Source organism: Pan troglodytes, chromosome 16 (genome assembly GCF_028858775.2).
Source record: "Pan troglodytes isolate AG18354 chromosome 16, NHGRI_mPanTro3-v2.0_pri, whole genome shotgun sequence".
NCBI classification, from domain to species: domain Eukaryota; kingdom Metazoa; phylum Chordata; class Mammalia; order Primates; family Hominidae; genus Pan; species Pan troglodytes.
In genome coordinates, this window is record NC_072414.2 from 89,085,478 (window position 1) to 89,106,347 (window position 20,870).

Below are 20,870 nucleotides of genomic sequence, written 5' to 3' on the forward strand. Positions count from 1 at the left end.
AAAGTCCAGTCGATACTAAAGTAGGCTCGAAGGAACCTTAACATTAACATATTCAAAGCTGAATGCCTGGTCTTATTTCCCATCAGTCCCTCACTGGGATTTCTCTTCTTCTGTGTTTCCCAACTGGTTGCCCAGGCCATATACCTAGGAGTCACCAGTAATGCTATTGCTTCCCTAACTTCCCACTGATTCGTTGTTGAGACCCCTCTCTGAATCTATATTGTGTTCTACATATCCACCACAGAGGTTCTAGTCCACCTATGCTTGTCCAGTCCATGAAAATGCCTCCTCATGTATCTACCTGCATTCACTGTTCCAATCCACTTTCCACAATGCAAACAGGATATTTTAAATATATAAATTTGATTACTTAAAAACACTTCAAGAGCTTCTCTTGGGTAAAGATAAAATTTCATAACATGATTTCTAAGATTCTGTATGGATTTTCCTATGTACTATTCTCCTTTTTGAATATCGACTATTCCCCCAATGAGACTCCCTTTCTTTCCATCCTTCTACTAAGCCTGCTTTCCTTTTCTTGGGACCTTTTTATATATTGCACAGCCTGAAGTACTCCTTGCTCCTTCTTTAGTCCCAGAAGTTTCTTCCCACTCCTCAAGTCTCAGGTCACCCACCTGTTTATTTATTCACTTATTTTTTTGAGTCAGAGCCTCACTCTGTCTCCCAGGCTGGAGTGCAATGGTGCAATCTCACCTCACTGCAATCTCTGCCTCTTGAGTTCAAGCAATTCTCCTGCCTCAGCCTCCTGAGTAGCTGGGATTACAACCACACATCACCACGCCCAGCTAACTTTTATAGAGATGGGTTTTCACCATGTTGGCCAGGCTGGTCTCGAACTCCTGACCTCGTGATCTGCCCACCTCAGCCTCCCAAAGTGCTGGGATTACAGGCGTGAGCCACCGCACCCGGCCAACCACTTCTTTTTCAATGCAACATTCTCCGACACCAAGACTGCTCAAAACTGTTATGGGCGTCTGCTGTACCACATTCATCCCCCTCAGAGTTCATAACCAAGTTGCAATTTTTTATTTATTTTATTTCATGTCGACATATTACTGAAATCTAAGCTGTTAATATTTATATACATGTTGAATGAATAAAGAGGATACAATAATAATTATTTGTACTAATTATAATACAGGCTAAACTATTATACAAAGACACTCAAATATGGGCTGACTTACACGGGATAGTTTATTTTCCTCTCTCTAAATAGTACTTATGTCAGCAGTCCATAGCTGGAGATGTGGCTGCTCCTCTCCAAGAGGTCCATCTTCTCTCCCTGTCACCTCCCCCACAGGGTCATCTTGGTGGTTGTGACTAAAGCCTGGGTGCCCACTCTCCAGCCTGTGGGAAGTGGGAAAGAAGTCCTGGGAAGCAGCTGCATCTTCAAGGAGGTGGTCCAAAGTCACACTCATCACTTGCCAACCCCTCTAGTTTCTCCATACTTGATCACATGGCCATTTCTAGCTGCAAAAGATGCTTTAGTTGGGTAGCTATGTGTTCAGTTAAAGCCCAGCGTTCTCTAATTCAAAGGAAAAAGGGAAAATGAACATCATGTTTCAGTTAGCAACATCTGCTATAAGCCCTTGTCGCTATACATGGTCTGTTCTATTTCCCAAGAAGTTCCCATTGTTAACCAACTTCAGCAATTTCTTATATACAACACGGTTGCAGCACAGCATGTGTCTGCACATATACACACATGCATGCACACACTCATCAATATATACAAATGTTTTTTGTTGTTTCCTTCTCTTTGCTGTATTTTCTTCCATACGAATTATTGCCCCATTATACAGACTATTATGTATCTCACTTTTTTCACTATATAAGTCTTGGAATTATTTTCATATCTTACCACCTTTTTTGTTTTTTAACCAGTATATTATGTATCATATGTTTGATAATTCATGGGTCTCTCATTGATGAATATGCAGATTGCTTCCATTTGCTGTTGTTGATTTTGCTGTTACCAATTTGGCCACAATGACTATCCTAGCACAGTTGAGAATAGGGGTTATGAGGATGGGCTCTGAAGTCAGACTGCCTTTGTGTCATATCTGCTTCTAACACTTCCCAGCATTTTAACTGTGAGAAAGTTATGTAAATTCTCTGTGATCCCATTTCTGAAAATGGGCGAAACAATAGTTATTTTTAATTTTTAATTTTTTTTAAAGACAGTATTTAATTTTTTTTAAAGACTCACTCTGTTGCCCAGGCTGAAGTGCAGTGACATGATCATAGCTCATTGCAGCCTTAAACTCCTGATCTCAACTGATCCTCCCACTTCAGCTTCCCATGTAGCTAGGACTAGAGGCACACACTATCTTATCTCTTTATGTTATAAAGATTAAATAAACTTGTAGACTTAATAATACCTGCATATCGAAAACCTTCATAAACATTAGCTATAATTGCTAGTTTGTATTTTAATTTTTTATTTTGAAATAATTTTAGACTCACATTGAAGCTTCAAAAATAGTATACAGAAATTCCAAGTACCCTTCACTCAGCTTCCTTCAGTGATAACATCTCACAAAAGAGAATAACTATCAAAACCAAAAATTGACTAAATAACTTACTTAAATTTTGTCAGTTTTCCTGCCATTTTCTTGGTGAACACTTCCATGAGATTTTCTCAAATGTATAGATTTGTGCAACCACCACTAAAATTAGGGTATGGAACTGTTATAATATCATCCCTCAAAACTTCCCTCACACTACAATTTTATATCACACATTTCACACAACTCTATTGACAACAATGGTTGTGTTTTCCATCATCACAGTTTGGCCATTTACAGAAAGTTTTTAAAATGGAGTAATACAGTATATGATCTTTTGAGAATGGCTTGTTTCACTAGGCATAATGTCATTGAGATTTATCCAATGTATTGCGCATTTCGATTGTTTGTTCCTTTTGATTGCTGAATAATATTCCATTGAATAGATGTGCCACAGTTTATTTATTCATCCAGTGTATTAGTTACCTGTGGCTGCTGTAAGAAATTAGCACAAATTTTATGATTTAAAACTGCAGAAATGCATTCTCTCACAGTTCTAGCTGCCAGCAGTCCAAAATCAGTACCAGTGGGCAGAAGGCAAGGTGTTGGCCGAGATATGGTGCCGTGATCCCTCTGGATATTCTGGTGGAGAATCTATCTCTTGCTTCTTCCCACTTCTGGAGGCTGCTGGCATTTGTTAACTTGTGGATACATCAATCCAATTTCTGCCTTTGACTTCACATTACCCTCTCCTCTTATGTCTATCTGTCCAATCTACCTCTAGCTCCTCGTTATCATGAAGTGTGATCTCCTTTAAGATCCACCTGGGTAATCCAGGATAATCTCCCAGCTCAAGATTCTTAATTTAATCACATGTACACACAAACCCTTTTTTTTCCACATAAGGTGACATTTACAGATTCCAGAGTTTAGTATCTAATATCCTCTGGGGTCATTATTCAGCCAACTCTGCCTTGGGGAAGATATTTCGGTTGTTTCCAGTTTGGGTATATTACAAAATAAAGCTGCTAAGAATATTGATGTGCGGATTCTTGTGTGAACCTAAGTTTTCATTTCTCCAGTGAATACCCAGGCAATTGCTGGGCCATATGGGAAGTGTACATTTAATTTTATAAGAAAACTACTAAGCAGTTTTCCACAGTGGCTATGCCATTTAACCTTCCCACTTGGCAATGTATGAGAGATGCATTTTCTCTGCCTTCTCTCCAGCATGTGGTACAATGTTACCAGTATGTTATTCTAGCCAGTCTAATATGTGAGCAGTAGTATCTCCTCATGGCTTTACTTTGCACTTCCCTAATGACTAATAATATTGAGATCTAGTCATGTAATTAATTGCCATCCTTTTATCTTCCATGAAATATCTTTTTAAATCTTTTGCCTGATTTCTAATTTGATTGTTTTCTTACTACTGAGTTCAGAGAGTTGCTTATTCTGGAAATAAGTCATTTGCTGGTTATTGCTAATATTATCTCCCAATATGTGGCTTATCTTCTTGTTCTCTTAAGAATGACTTTTACATAACAAAAGTGCTTAATTTTGATGCAGTCCCATTTAATGATTTTTTATGTTTAAGGATTCTGGTTTTGGTGTCATGCCCAAGAATCTGTCACTAGCCCCTTTGTGGTAGATTTTCTGTAATGTTTTCTTCTAAAAGTCTTAGAGTTTTATATTTAAACTTAGATCTGTGGTACATTTTGAATTAATCATTGTAGAGAATATGAAGTCTAGGTTGAGGCTAACATTTTCACCAACTGATATCCACGTTCTCTAACAACATATGTTTAAAAAGCTATCCTTTTTACATTAAATTGTTTTTGCAACTTTGTATAAAATCAGAAGGCTGTAATTATATGGGGTCTATTTATAGCTCTCTATTCTTTTCCCTTGATCTATGTGTCTCTCCTTCCTAATGCCACTGTCTCTCTTGATTGCTGTAGATATACAGAATGTTTTAAATATAGGTAGTCTTTTTTCAATTTTTTTGTATCTATTTTACTTCCTTTGTCTTATGTGTATGTTTTAGATTCAGCTTCACAGTACAGAAAAAACTCATGCTGAAATGTAGATACGAATTGTGTTAAATCAACAGACAAATTTAGGGTGAATTGACATTTTACTATATGGAGTCTTCAAAATCATGACTACAGTATGTCAATTTATTTAGTTATCCTTTGTTTCATTTCATTAGCATTTGTAGTTTTCAGCATACGGTGGCTGTAAATAATTTGACAGATATACATAGATGGATTTTATTATTTTTGGAGCTATTGTAAAATGTATGTTTTTTATTTTTGTGTTTTTATGTTCATTGGTAATATACAGAAATAAAACTGATTTTGGTATGTTGATGTCATATCCTGTGACCTTGCTGAACTTACTAGTTCTAGGAGTTATTTTTTCGTTAGATTCCTTATGACTTTCTATATAGAAAAAAATAATGTCTTCTTCAAGTAAAGACAGTTTGATCTCTTCCAATTTAATCTACATGGGTCTGCCTGTCTTTCCTTGCCTTATTGCCCTTGCTTGGGTTCTCAGTACAATGTTGAATAGGAGTGGTGAGGATGAACATCTTTGCTCTGTTTCTGATGTCTGGGGGAATGCACTCAATTTTTCACTGTCAAGTGAAATATTAACTATTGGTTTTCAAGATCCTCTTTATGAAGTTGAAGAAGTTCTCTATTCATACTATGTGAGACTTTTTGTTATGTATGGTTGTTAGTTCAGTCTTTTGTCTGCATCAATTGAGATGATTATGATTTTTCTTCTTTAAACTCTTCGTAGGGTTGTATACTTGATTGATTTTTCAAATAATAAACCAGCCTTGCATTCCTGAAATAAACAACTCTTGACACTGTGCACAACACAAAAAAACTCTTGGTTGTCATGCATTATTCTTTTTATGTGTTGTTGGATTTAATTTGCTTAGATTTTGTTGAAAATTTTGTATCTACATTCACGTGGGATATTGGTTTATGATTTCCTTTTTGATTTTTTTCTTCTTTTAAAAACTTTTATTTTAAATTCAGGGGTACAAGTGCAGGTTTGTTACATAGGTAAACTTGTGTCCTGGAGGTGTGTTGTACAGATTATTTCATCACTCAGGTATTAAGCCTAGTACGGATTAGTTATTTTTCCTGATCCTTTCCCTTCTCTCACCCTCCACCCTCCAAAAGGCCCAAGTATGTATTGTTCTCTTCTACGTATTTATGTGTTCTCATATTTTAGCTCTTATCTATAAGTGAGAACATGCAGTATTTGGTTTTCTGTTCCTTTATTAGTTTGTTAAGGATAATGGCCTCCAGCTCCATCCATGTCCCTGCAAAGGACATGAACTCATTCTTTTTTTATGGCTGCATAGTACCAACAATCGTATGAAAAAAGTTCAGCATAACTGATCATTAGAGAAATGCAAATCAAAACCACAGTGAAATACCATCTAACACCAGTCAGAATGGCTACTATTAAAAAGTCAAAAAACAACAGATGTTGGTGGATTGTGGAGGAAAAGGAATGCTTTTACACTGTGGGTGGGACTATAAATTAGTTCAGCCATTGTGGAAGACAATGTGGCAATTCCTCAAAGACCTAAGGACAGAAATATCATCCAACCCAGCAATCCCATTACTGGGTATATATACAAAGGAATATAAATCATTCTATATAAAGACACATATTTTTTACTTTTCTTTCTTTCTTTCTTGTACTGTCTTTTTCTGGCTTAAGTATCAAGGTAATGCTGGCCCTATAAAATGAGTTGAGATTTATATTCTATTATTCTTTGACAATATTGTGTAGAATTAATGTTTTCTCTCCTTTAAATATTTGGTGACATTTACAAGTGAAATCATCTGGGCCAGAAGATTTCTTATTTGGAAGGTTGTTGATAAATTCAATTACTTTATTAGTCATAGGAGTATTTCATGTTGGTTGAATTATAATAAGTTATGGTTTTTCAGGAATCTATCCATGTCATATAAGTTTTCCCATTCATATGCATGGGATTGTTACCATATTCTCTTACCCTGTTAATGTCTTAGGTTCTGTGATGATATCCGATGTTTCCTTCCAGATATTTGTCATATGTGTATTCCTTCTCTTTTTCTTAGTCATACTTGCCAGAAATTAATTATTTTAGTGATATTTTGAGTTATCAGCTTTTTGTTTAATTTATTTTCTCTATTATTTTTCTGTTTTGAATTTTATTGATTTCTAATACAATCTAATTTTTTAATTCTATTTGCTTGACATGTATTTCTACCTTTTTTTAGTTTCTTGAAGTGGAAGCTCCTATTATTGGTTTTAGACTTTTCTTCGGTTCTAACATAAACAGTTTATTCTATAAATTTCCCTCACAGCCCTGCTTTCACTGCAGCCCATGGATTTTAATATGTAAATCTTTTAATTTTTGTCACACATCTATATAATATATATATATGTATATAATATGGCTTAGTGTTAATTGCAAAAATAATACTTAGAGATCACTGAATCCTTTCTCCATTTTCACCTAATGGTAAAATTTACAAAATATTTTTCTTGTACAATATCAATACAGACAATTATAGCAGCACGACATTGTCAATTATATTACAGACTTTATTCTAATTTCATAAATATTTACTGCATTCACTTGGGTGTTGGTGTGTGTAGTTCTATGTAATTTGATTCCATTTAAATATTTAATATTATATATTTTCTAATTTTACTGCAGTTTCTCTTTTGCCTGTGAGTTATTGTTACAGGTGTTGTTCAGTTATGAAATGAATGGAGATTGTCTCATTTACTTTGTTACAATTGTTTTCTAGTTTATTCTATTATGGTCAGAGAAAATACTTTGCTACTTGGTATAAGTTTAGTTCTTTTTAATATTACTTTTGATGGGCCTCATATGGGTTATCTTGATAAATACTTCATATAAAATTAAAAATACCTTGTATTTATCTGTTGTTAGATGCAGTGTTCTAAAAATACAGGTAGATTTTACTGAACGATAGTGCTATTCAGTTTCTCTATATCCTTACTAATTTTCTGTCTAGTGGACTTGTCTATTATTTCCTTCAGTTATGTTACTTCTTGCTTCATGTACATGGAAACACTCCTGATTATGTATTAAGGACTATTATGTCTGCATGATGAATTGGCCATTTTATCTTTAAGTAATAATGTTCTTTGTTCCTAGTTTTCTTAGATATAAAGTGTATTCTTCCTGATATTAATATTGTAATTCCAGGTTTTTTTTTTATTATCATTATACTTTAAGTTCTGGGGTACAGGTGCAGAACATGCAGGTTTGTTACGTAAGTATACATGTGCCATGATGGTTTGCTGCACCCATGAACCCGTCATCTACATTAGGTATTTCTCTGAATGCTATCCCTCCCCTACCCGCCCCCCACCCCCGATAGGCCACAGTGTGTAATGTTCCCCCTCCCTGTGTCCATGTGTTCTCATTGTTCAGCTCCCACTTATGAGTGAGAACATGCGGTGTTTGGTTTTCTGTTCTTGCGTTAGTTTGCTGAGAATGATGGTTTCCAGCTTCATCCATGTGCCTGCAAAGGACATGAACTCATCCTTTTAAATGAGTGCATAGTATTTCATGGTGTATATGTGCCACATTTTCTTTATCCAGTCTATCAATGATGGGCATTTGTGTTGGTTCCAAGTCTTTGCTATTGTGAATAGTGCTGCAATAAACATACGTGTGCATGTGTCCTTATAATAGAACGATTTATGATGCTTTGGGTATATAGCCAGTAATGGGATTGCTGGGTCAAATGGTATTTCTGGTTCTAGATCCTTGAGGAATCGCCCACTGTCTTCCACAATGGTTGAACTAATTTATACTCCCACCAACAGTGTAAAAGTGTTCCTATTTCTCCATATCCTCTCCAGCATCTGTTGTTTCCTGACTTTTTGATGATCACATTCTAACTGGCGTGAGATGGTATATCATTGTGGTTTTGATTTGCATTTCTCTAATAACTAGTGATAATGAGCTTTTTTCCATATGTTTGTTGGCTGCGTAAGTATCTTCTTTTGAGAAGTGTCTGTTCATATCCTTTGCCCACTTTTTGATGGGGTTGTGTGTTTTTTTCTTGAAATTTGTTTGAGTACTTTGTAGATTCTGGATATTAGCTCCTTGCCAGATGGGTAGATCGCAAAAATTTTCTCCCATTCTGTAGGTTGCCTATTCACTCTGATGATAGCTTCTTTTGCTGTGCAGAAACTCTTTAGTTTAATTAGATCCCATTTGTCAATTTTCGCTTTTGTTGCCATTGCTTTTTGTGTTTTAGTCATGAAGTCTTTGCCTATGCCTATGTCCTGATGAGTATTGCCAAGGTTTTCTTCCAGGGTTTTTATGGCTTTAGGTCTTACATTTAAGTCTTTAATCCATTTTGAGTTAATTTTTGCATAAGGTGTAAGGAAGAGGTTCAGTTTCAGTTTTCTGCATATGGCTAGCCAGTTTTCCCAACACCATTTGTTAAATAGGGAATCCTTTCCCCATTGCTTCTTTTTGTCAGGTTTGTCAAAGATCAGGTGGTTGTAGATGTGTGGTGTTATTTCTGAGGTCTCTGTTTTGTTCAATTGGTCTATATATTTATTTTGGTACCAGTACCATGCTGCTTTGGTTACTGTAGACTTGTAGTATTTTTTGAAGACAGGTATCGTGATGCCTTCCGCTTTGTTCTTTTTGCTTAGGATTGTCTTGGCTTTGTGGGCTCTTTTTTGGTTCCATATGGAATTTAAAGTAGTTTGTTCTAATTCTGTGAAGAAAGTCAATGATAGCTTGATGGGGATAGCATTGCATCTATAAATTACTTGGGGTAGTATGGCCATTTTGATGATATTGATTCTTCCTATCCATAAGCATGGAATGTTTTCCCATTAGTTTGTGTCCTCTCTTATTTCCTTGAGCAGTGGTTTGTAGTTCTCCTTGAAGAGGTGCTGCACGTCCCTTGTTAGCTGTATTCCTAGGTATTTTATTCTCTTTGTAGCAATTGCGAATGGGAGTCCACTCATGATTTGGCTCTCCGTTTGTCTATCATTGGTGTATAGAAATGCATGTGATTTTTGCACATTGATTTTGTATCCTGAGACTTTGCTGAAGTTGCTTATCAGCTTAAGGAGTTTTGGACCGAGACAATGGGGTTTTCTAAATATACAATCATGTCATCTGCAAATAGAGACAATATGACTTCCTCTTTTCTTATTTGAATACCCTTTATTTCTTTCCCTTGCTTGATTGCCCTGGCCAGAACTTCCAATACTATATTGAATAGGTGTGATGAGAGATGGCACCCTTGTCTTGTGCAGGTTTTCAAAGGGAATGTTTCCAGTTTTTGCCCATTCAGTATAATTAGAGTCTGTATGGTATATCTTTCTTCATCCTTTTACATTTAAAATTTTGTTTACATTGGAAGTAAGTTTCTTATAGATTGCATATAGTTGGATCATTTTTTGGGTAACAAATTTGATAGTCTTTATCTTTTAATTGTTGTGACATGATCATTTACATTTAATGTAATTATAGATATGCTAGAATTTAAATCTGTTATGATATTATTTGTTTTTTATTTGTTTACCTATGTTTTTCTTTTCTCTTTTTTCTTTCTTGACTACCTCTGGGTTGCTTGAACATATTTTAGTATTCTGTTTTGATTTTTCTGTACTTTGCTTTGTGTCTATATGCTCTAGGATTACAAAATCCATACTTAAAATGTCTGTCTGTTTTTAGAAACATTTCACCCCTTCATGTGTAATATAGAAAGCTTTAGTTTCTTTTCCCCACATCCCTTTACAATATAAACATCTTAAATGTTACTTTTATATACATTTTATGAAACCACCAATATTATGGCTTTTTGCTTTCAACCTTTAAACAAAATTTAAAACACTAAAGAAGAGATGAATAATCTGTATTTTTTAGTTAGTCATATTTATTATATCTACTCCTTTGTATATATTAGGAAAGATCAGTGGAAAGTGTATGGGCATGTGTTTCCTTAATCGTTCTTAATATATACATTGATCTTTTTTCCACTGCTTTTTCTTGATTACTGATGTTCCAAATTTTCCTTTATTATTTTTTTCTGCCAGAAAAATTTGGTTTAATTTATTCTCTCAGAGAAAGTCTGCTGCTGACAAATACTTTTAATTTACCTCATATTTTTTAAATCTGTGAACCTATTTATTTTACTCATATTTCTAAAGGATAATTTTAGAGGTTTAAAATTTTGTATCAACTGTCCTGTTTTTATTAAACTTCAAAAAATTTTGTGCCACTTTTTTCTGGTCTGAGTCCTGATGAGTAATCTGCCTTGTTTGAATTATTGTTTCCTACAGGTAAGGTGTTATTTTTCTCTAGCTGTTTTTAAGTATTTTCCTTATTTTAGGTTTATGAAATTTGGTTATAATGTGTCTGGCCATACACTTTCTTAGGCTTATCCTGTTTAGGATTCACTTGGCTACTTGAATCTGTAAGTTTTTGTTTTTCATCACATTTTGGAAGTTATTATTGCTTCTAATATTCTTCATCTGTATGCTTCCCTCTCTTTCTTGGATTCTGTTTACATAAATGTTAGATCTTTGTTAGTTCCTCACTGAGACTGTGTCTTTGTTAATTTTCTCTATATTTTCTGATGTTTTTAAATAGACTTTGTTTTCTAGTTTTTAAAAATAAATTTTATCATGTCTATTTGAGGTCTACAACATGATGTTATGAAATACAAACAGATAATAAAATGGTTACTATAGTGAAATAGATGAACATATCTATTATCTCGTACACATTTTGCAACAAGAGCAGCGAAAATCTACTTATTTAAGAAAAATCCCAAATACAGTACAATTTTATTGACTTTAGTCTTTATAGATTTTATTTTTAGACCCATTTCAGGTTTACAAACTGAGGAGAAAGTACAGAGGGTTTCCATATATCTTCTCTCACACATGCACAATCTCTCCCACTATCAACATCCTGCACCTAAGTGGTACATTCATTATAATCTATGAACCTATTTTTTACATGTTATTATCACCCAAGGTCTATAGTTTATATTCGGGTTCACTCTTGGACGTGTATATTCTATGTTTTTTTTTTTTTTTGACAAAGGTATATTGACTTGTATCCACCATTATAGTATCATGTAGAATAGTCCCAGTGCCCTAAAAACTCTGTGTTTGTGCTAGACATATCATAGAATCATATTTTCAATCCTCAAACCTCTTGAGATTGGGTATGGCCATGTGACTTGATTTGGCCAGAGAAATGTAAGCAAAAGTGAAATGTGTCATTTGTGGGCAAAACTTAAACAGCTGGTGGTTTCCTGCTCTCTCTTTCTGCCCTGGCTATTGGCTGGGCTCTGAGTAGTAGATGCTATATCAACCTGTTTCCTGATAAGGATGGCATGAACAAACACCTTAACCTACACATAAACATGTGATGTACTTGTGCTGTGTGTAAGAAATAACCCTAGTTGCTTGAGGCCACTGTGGTTTTCAATTTATGGATTACTACGATATAACTTTAACCAATTCTGAGTGACACAAAGAGTTTGTGCATGTGAGCATATGTTCTCAGGGTTTCTGTGACATAAAAGTGCTCAAAAATTAACTCTATGAGGGCTAATATTAATACTAGGCACCTAAGGGAATAGAATTTTAAAAGCATATATCACTTTTCCTTGTGTAGTATTTTTACTCCTGGTGACAGAATCTCATTCTCTCTTCAAAACATATGCTCTTCCTTTCCATTGTGGGCCTGCTGATAATGAAGATAAAAGTGCTCACGCATGCATCCTAATCAGAGTAGTAGGCATTTAAACTGGACTGCGTCGATCATAGAAAATTATCTTACCTGGCAGAGACACATGTGTGGGTAAGCATCTTACCCAAGCTAGGCCAATTAGACTCTTGCAGAAACGTGAACCTTGTGCAGTGTTCAGGAGGTGGCTAACACCAAGCCAGAGCCCTGGCAGCTCTCTTCAATTTCTGTATTGAGATTACTCTTGTTGGCTTCTCTCCTATTCTCCCTAAGTCATATTTGCTTATCTTTAATTTTGTAACTAGTCAGTGCCCTTTAAAAATGTTTCCTTTCTCTATCTGCTTAAAATAATCAGCATTAGTTTCTGTTGCTTATTTATAAAGACCCACATTTCGTAGAAGTAGACAATGATTTGTCTTTTATTGATTAGTTTAAAGATTAGACCTTGGAATTACCCATCTCTTCTAATTAATTTCTACATGTATGCGTACCAAATTTTCCTGGTACTTTCCCTTTGTTTACTTTATTATATTTTCTCACCCTCTGAAGCAAATGCTTATCAATAATACTTTGTTTTGCTTGTCTAGAATTGCACACTTTAATGATTATGAAATTTCTTCTGAGTACTTTTGGATTTGCCATATACTTGTATATTTTAGTGTTTATATTATATTTCTTTCTGAATATTCTTTAATTTTGAATTTTATTTCCAATTTATCAAAAACTTGAGAATTTAATATTTTTTATTTGTGTAAATTTAATAGGTAGAAGTCCAGTTTTGTAACATGGATATATTGCATGGCAGTGAAGTCTGGGCTTTAAGTGTAATCATCACCTGAATGTAGGCCCTACCCGTTAAGTAACTTCTCCCTTTTGCTCCAATGTCCTGACACCCTTTCAAGTCTTCAGTGTCTGTTATTTCACACTCTATGTCCATGTGTACACTTTATTTACTTTCTAATTATAAATGATAACACGCAGCATTTGACTTTGTTTCTGAGTTGTTTCACTTAAGTTTATGCCCCCCAATTCCATCCATGTTGTGGCAAAATATATGATTTCATTCTTTTTTATGCCTGAATAGTATTCCATTGTGTATATATATACCATAGTTTCCTTATCCATTCAACTGTTGGTGGACACTTTGATTGATTCCAAATCTTTACTATTGTGAATAGTACTTTGATGAACATGAGAATACAAATGTCTTTTTGATATAATTATTTCTTTTTCCTTTGGGAAGATACCCAGTAGTGGTCTTTTATTGCTGGATGGAATGGTAGCTCTATTGTAGTTATTTGAGTAATCTCCATACTGTCTTTGATAGAGGTTGTGCTAACTCAGATTCCCACCAACAATATATTAGTGTTTCCTTTTCTCTGCATCCTTGCCAACACCTGTTGATTTTTACTTTTTAATAACAGCCTTTCTGACTGGTGTAGGATGGTATCTTACTGTGGTTTTAATTTGCACTTCTCTGGTGATTATGTTGAGCACTTTTTCATATGCTTTTTGGCCATTCACGTTTTCTTTTGAAAAATATCTATTCATGTTTTTTGCTTACATATTAGTGAGGCTATTTGAGGGTTTTTTGTTGTTGTTGTTGAGTTGTTTGAGTTCCTTGTAAGTTCGTAATATCAGTCCCCTGTCAGATCATAGTTTGCAAATATTTTCTCCCATTCTGCAATTGGTTTACTTCCTTTTCCAATTTTGTTTTTGTTTTCATTTTTGTTTTATTGTGATCTGAATATTGACTTATACCATTTTTACCTTTTATAATTTATTGAAGTTATCTGTAGTGTAATATATTAGTAAAATCAGATGATATTTTATTCCATGGACATTTTAGAAGAAGGTGTATTGTAGTTTTAGGTTATGAATGGCATCCATTTTATTTGTCTCATAAATGATTCTTTAATTCCCTATGGCTACAATCTTTTGTGTGCTTGCACTAAGTCCAACATGGACAGAGGCAGATTAGTTCTTTTTCTACTAAGATTTTTATTATTTATTGTTCTATGCCTTTGGATTATAAATATTTGGTGATTTTTTTAATGCAGAAATAAATGTATGCATACATGTCCTAACTTCAGTGTGAATTGTATATTTTGTGTTATAAAGTTCTCTTGCATGTCACGATTTATGAATGTGGTTCTATTCTGTGAAGGGCAAAGCTGCTCAGTGACCGATGACAAGAAATTTTAGGTCATTCTCCTCAGTCAGGAATTTATAGTAGAAATTACTGATAAAATAAAATGTGTAACAGTATTAGGTAAAAACAGAATAAATAGAATAATCATAATGTTTGTTCCTTATAACAAAATAAATTCTAGGGGAGATGAATAAATCTTAATAAGTAATTTAGAAAACATTATATAATTCTAAAACGAAGAAAGACTTTCTAATTATGATGTGAAACCCAGAAACTCTTAACAGGGAAGATTGTCAAATGTGCATATATTATAGGTCAATTATGAATTCTAAAAAATAAAAAGATTTTAATGTTAAAAAATCACAAATAAAGTTCAATTACATAGGCCAAAATGTATGAATATATACTACAAGAGAAGGAAAAATAATCTATGAATGTTTCCTGTCAAGATATGTGAAAGGACAAATAACCCAAAAGAAAAATGGCCAAGAGTCTAAATAGATATTTCACAACAGAAAAAAAATGCAAATAGCCAAAAACATGTAAGAAGAATGTACAACATAATTAGTAATAATGCAAATGCTAAAAAAATAGCAGCATGTAATATTTTCTATAATGATTCCTATAATAATTTCACACTGTAATGGGTGAAGTGTTGGGTAATTGATACTTACTTTTACTAACGATGGGTGTGTCAGTTAGTACATTTCTATTTCAAGCAACCAAATTTTAAAATATGTATACCCTTCTCCACCTAGAAATTAATCTTGATTTTAAAAAAAATCACAAGATTTGTTTACATATTTATAATGAAAAAATCTTGGAGGCTATCTGAAGGACTTAACAATAAAAGAATATGTCAAATCAATATAATGAAATGTTAGGCAAATGATTTAGACATGAGATTAATGTATATATTCATGGTATCAAAAATTGTCCCAGATATATTGCTTAAAGATGAAAGATATATAGAATATTATGCAAATTGTAAGTTAATTGTTTTTGAAATAAGGTGTGTATGCAGTTCAGGAAAACATTTCAAATGTTTGTCTGTAAAGCATTAATAATAGTTCCTCCTGGGATGGGCCTATGACTAAAAATAAAATAAATTGCAGGAATGCATGGTTAAGAATGATGAATTAAAGGTGTTTTTAATCCCGCACTCTTCTCTGAAGCCAACTGGAAAAAATAAAAGCATAGTGGAATTACTCATGGTAAATGAAACTAGAAAGGAGTTCCCATAAGCCATGGAGTAAAAGAAATAGCTGCCAAATATAGTGAGGTCAGAATCAAAACAAAGGAAGACACAGCCATTTTTACATGATTAAATAAATAAATAAATAAATGGGGATAAAGAGACAAATCTCTAGTGCAGTAAATTCCAAATAAATTCTGTAGCTATTGGCCCCTCAGGTATGTGGTAGGTATCTTCCTATCCCTTAATTGTGGGCTCCACATTCAACATCTTTTCCAAAGAGTGCACATCAAAAGAGAGAAAGAAGTAATTTACCCTACAGAAACTTGGAAAACCTCAGCCATGTGACCAAGGTCAACACCAACTATTATTATAAGTCATGTTGATAGCATGGATCTTTTATATGTTATGATAAAAATGTCACCTTACCTCTTTAGTCTTCCTCCCCAAAAGCATACAACTCCACTCTAACCATGAAAAAGTTATCAGAGAAGCCCACACTGATGGGCATTCTATAAAATGCTTGACCAGTACTTCTCAAAGTGGTTAATGTCATCCAAAACAAGGAATGTCTGAGAAATGATCACAACCCAGGGAAAACTGAGAAGGGGCATGATGCCAACATGTGATGCGGTACCTAATGCAGTTTCCTAATGATCTTTTTCCAGGATAGGTTCCTGGGGTAGAAAAAGGTCATTAGGAAAAAAATATTTATAATCTGAATAAAATATGAACTTTAGTTAATATAATAATATTAGTCTATTAGTTCAACAGGAGGAACTTGTGTCGGGTATATGGAAGCTCTCTGTAGTATCTATCTATCACATCTTTCATATATTAGATATATATTTGATACTTACAAAATATCACTAAATGAAAAAAAATAGACTTTTTTTCTGTCCTTCAAAGAGAAAACGTGGAAACAATTGGCATAAGCTTGTAGGAGGCACATTTTTAGTTCTATAAAATTTATATTTTTTAATAATCTGAGCTGCGTGCAGGGGTAATGCAGCAGTGGAGGTAATCAAATTATAGTTGGGGAAACATTTGTTAGAGATTTGGAGAAGTAGATTAAAGCATCTGATAAGGTTTAAACTGTACAATAATAAAGATAACACCCATTGAACAATATAATGTTCTTCGCACGATACAATCCTCACAACACACCACTTTAGAGACAGGAAACTGAGACCCATGAGTGCCCAGACAGTACACAGCCCATACAGAAACCATCTCTGTCCCAAGCCAAAGCCCATGGCCTTTCCACTCAGATGACTGCCTTCTGAGGTAGGTCTTCAAGATGTGTCTAAGAAAAAAGGTTGATTCAAGAAGAAAGAATTTCACTGAAAGAAAAGAATGGCAAAGTGGCAAACTGAAGAGCTAGGAAAAATGCTTAGAACCAGAACAGAAACTAGAAGAGTTATTAATTGTGGACTCCAGGTTATATGTGAAACAAAAAATAAAATAAAATAAAATTCATGTGAAGATACTTAATCCCCTTTAAATTATTTTTTTTCCTCCACTATGAAATATCACCAGTTGACAGGAGATACAGATATTTAACCAAGTAAAACTCTAAAACGTTGGCTTTCAATCCACTCTTTCATACGATGGACACAACCAGGTGTGTTTATTGAACGCTGCAGGATACTCTAGATCTAGCAATGAGCAGAAGCAAGGTTCACATTGGAGGCATTCTGTGCTATGATAAAACATATTTATCATGAGGGAGAAAAGGAATGTATTGTGGTCAGCCAATTGTGTGGAAAAGAATATATGTAATAGACTTCATAGGATTTTGCAGTGTATATGTGCAGTTATTTGAGAAAATTACCTGGGGCTTGTTTTCATTCACACTTATCTTCATCTCTTCTACCACCATGCTTTCCTCCAAGTAATCAGTAAGCAGAAATGAAATAGTTGGAATCAGCAGCATTCCGAGTTAAAGATGTGAGCATTTTATGTGTAAAGGGTCAGTTGTATTAAAAATCTTGAAATCTGTTCTGGGTGACTGTGGGCTATTGATCTCCCCATTGTGGAATGCATCCTAGTTGAAGGTTAGCCAGAGATCTTCACAATAGTGTTTCTGCAGGCAAAGCCGCCTTCCTCTGTTCGCGAGGAAACTGTTTAATTCATAAAGCTTTGATGCTTAAACTGTTTCTGACCTTCTGTGAGCACTTCAAAGGGGAAAATTAGCTGCCTGGAAAAATATAATGACCTAAATCCAGCAATTTGGGACACACATGTTTTAGTCTGTTGAACTCATGTTGACTATTTATACTGTGTTTCTTTTTGGAACAGATTGCCTTGCAGGCCTATAATTGGATAAAGGTGCTAATTTGGAGAGTTTGAAAATGACTAGGTATCGATTTCTCATTTAAGTGCCATTCCTATTAGAATCTTAGCTCAGAAGCAAGATGTAAGAATCTGTGCTTAAAGTTTCTTTCTCTCTATTTACGCTTTTTTTATTATTTGCATTTCTTAAAGTAAAATTATATTCATGATAAATATATAAAGAAGCAGCAATACATTTTTTCTTTTCGATTATTAACTTGATTTTTTAAAAGAAATTTTGTGTTCACAGAAAAATTGAGCAGAAAGTATAAAGTTTCCTTATGCCCCTTGTCCCTACACATGACAACCCTCTTCATTATTGACATCCCTTACCACAGTGGTACATTTATACAATTGATGAACTTACATTGACATATCACTACCACTCAGAGCCCATAGTATACATTAGGGTTTACTCTGGATGTTGTACATTCTGTGGGTTTGGACAACCTTATAATGACATATATCCATTGCAATATCATACAGAATGATTTTACTGCCCTAAACATCCTCCAGTTTCCGCCTGTTTTCTCCTTTTGATCAATCCATGAGAACTGACAATCGTATTACTGTCCCTGTAATTTTGCCTTTTCTAGAATGTCATAGAGTAGTTGGAATCATACAGTATTGGATTATTTCACTTAGTGATATACATTTAAGATTCTTTTATATCTTTTCATGGCTTGATAGCCAATTTCTTTTTAGAGCTCAATCTACTGTCAGATGTACCACAGTTTATCCATTCACCTACTAAAGAACATCTTGTTTCTTCCAAGTTTTGGCAACTGTAGATAAAGCTGTGTGCCGGTTTTTGTGTGAGCATGAGTTTTCAACTCATTTGAGTAAATACCAAGGAGCACAATTGCTGGATCATAAGGTAAGAGTATGTTTAGTTTGGTTAAAAAAAAATTGTCTTTCAAAGTAGTGATACCATTTTGAATTCTTACCAGAAATAACTGTGTGTTCCTCACCAGCATTTGGTACCTTCAGTATTTTGTGATTCTGTGAAGAATGTTGTTGGTATTGTGATAGGATACACTGAATCTGTAGATCACTTTGGGTAGTATGGGTAGTATGTACATTTTAACAATACTAACTCTACCAACCCATGAACATGGGATATCTTTCAATGCACTTGTGTTCTTTTCAATGTCCTTTATCAGTGTTTTATAGTTTTCAGTGGAGAGATTTTTCACCTTCTTGGACACATTTATTTTTAGGTATCTTATTTTTTTAATTTTATTATTATTACACTTTAAGTTTTAGGGTACATGTGCACAATGTGCAGGTTAGTTACATATACATATGTATACATGTGCCATGCTGGTGTGCTGCACCCATTAACTCGTCATTTAGCATTAGGTATATCTCCTAATGCTATCCCTCCCCCCTCCCCCCACCCCACAACAGTCCCCAGAGTGTGATGTTCCTCTTCTTGTGTCCACGTGTTCTCCTTGTTCAATTGCCACCTATGAGTGAGAACATGTGGTGCATGGTTTTTTGTCCTTGTGATAGTTTACTGAGAATGATGATTTCCGATTTCATCCATGTCCCTACAAAGGACATGAACTCATCATTTTTTACGGCTGCATAGTATTCCATGGTGTATATGTGCCACATTTTCTTAATCCAGTCTATCACTGTTGGACATTTGGGTTGGTTCCAAGTCTTTGCTATTGTGAATAGTGCCACAATAAACATACATGTGCATGTGTCTCTACAGCAGCATGATTTATAGTCCTTTGGGTATATGCCCAGTAATGGAATGGCTGGGTCAAATGGTATTTCTAGTTCTAGATCCCTGAGGAATCGCCACACTGACTTCCACAATGGTTGAACTAGTTTACAGTCCCACCAACAGTGAAAATGTGTTCCTATTTCTCCACATCCTCTCCAGTACCTGTTGTTTCCTGACTTTTTAATGATTGCCATTCTAACTGGTGTGAGATGGTATCTCATTGTGGTTTTGATTTGCATTTCTCTGATGGCCAGTGATGGTGAGCATTTCTTCATGTGTTTTTTGGCTGCATAAATGTCTTCTTTTGAGAAGTGTCTGTTCATGTCCTTCGCCCACTTTTTGATGGGGTTGTTTGTTTTTTTCTTGTAAATTTGTTTGAGTTCATTGTAGATTCTGGATATTAGCCCTCTGTCAGATGAGTAGGTTGCGAAAATTTTCTCCCATTTTGTAGGTTGCCTGTTCACTCTGATGGTAGTTTCTTTTGCTGTGCAGAAGCTCTTTAGTTTACTTAGATCCCATTTGTCAATTTTGGCTTTTGTTGCCATTGCTTTTGGTGTTTTAGCCATGAAGTCCTTGCCCATGCCTATGTCCTGAATGGTAATGCCTAGGTTTTCTTCTAGGGTTTTTATGGTTTTAGGTCTAACATTTAAGTCTTTTATCCATCTTGAATTAATTTTTGTATAAGGTGTACGGAAGGGATCCAGTTTCAGCTTTCTACATATCCTAGCCAGTTTTCCCAGCACCATTTATTAAATAGGGAATATTTTCCCCATTGCTTGTTTTTCTCAGGTTTGTCAAAGATCAGATAGTTGTAGATATGCGGCGTTATTTCTGAGGCCTCTGTTCTGTTCCATTGATCTATATCTCTGTTTTGGTACCAGTACCATGCTGTTTTGGTTACTGTAGCCTTGTAGTATAGTTTGAAGTCAGGTAGCTTGATGCCTCCAGCTTTGTTCTTTTGGCTTAGGATTGACTTGGTGATGCGGGCTCTTTTTTGCTTCCATATGAACTTTAGTTTTTTCCAATTCTGTGAAGAAAGTCCTTGGTAGCTTGACGGGGATGGCATTGAATCTATAAATTACCTTGGGCAGTATGGCCATTTTCATGATATTAATACTTCCTACCCATGAGCATGG

The 20,870-nt window shown here is 34.7% G+C and overlaps 1 long non-coding RNA gene across 1 annotated transcript in view; it reads right to left on the minus strand.

Annotated features, from left to right (window-relative positions):
- Window positions 1-1,192: 1,192 nt before the first annotated feature.
- LOC134808482 (uncharacterized) overlaps window positions 1,193-20,870 on the minus strand; it is a 47,169-nt gene continuing 27,491 nt past the window's right edge. Inside the window, exon 4 of the long non-coding RNA XR_010151532.1 lies at window positions 1,193-1,546. This is a non-coding gene — a long non-coding RNA (uncharacterized LOC134808482). The remainder of the gene's footprint in view (window positions 1,547-20,870) is intronic.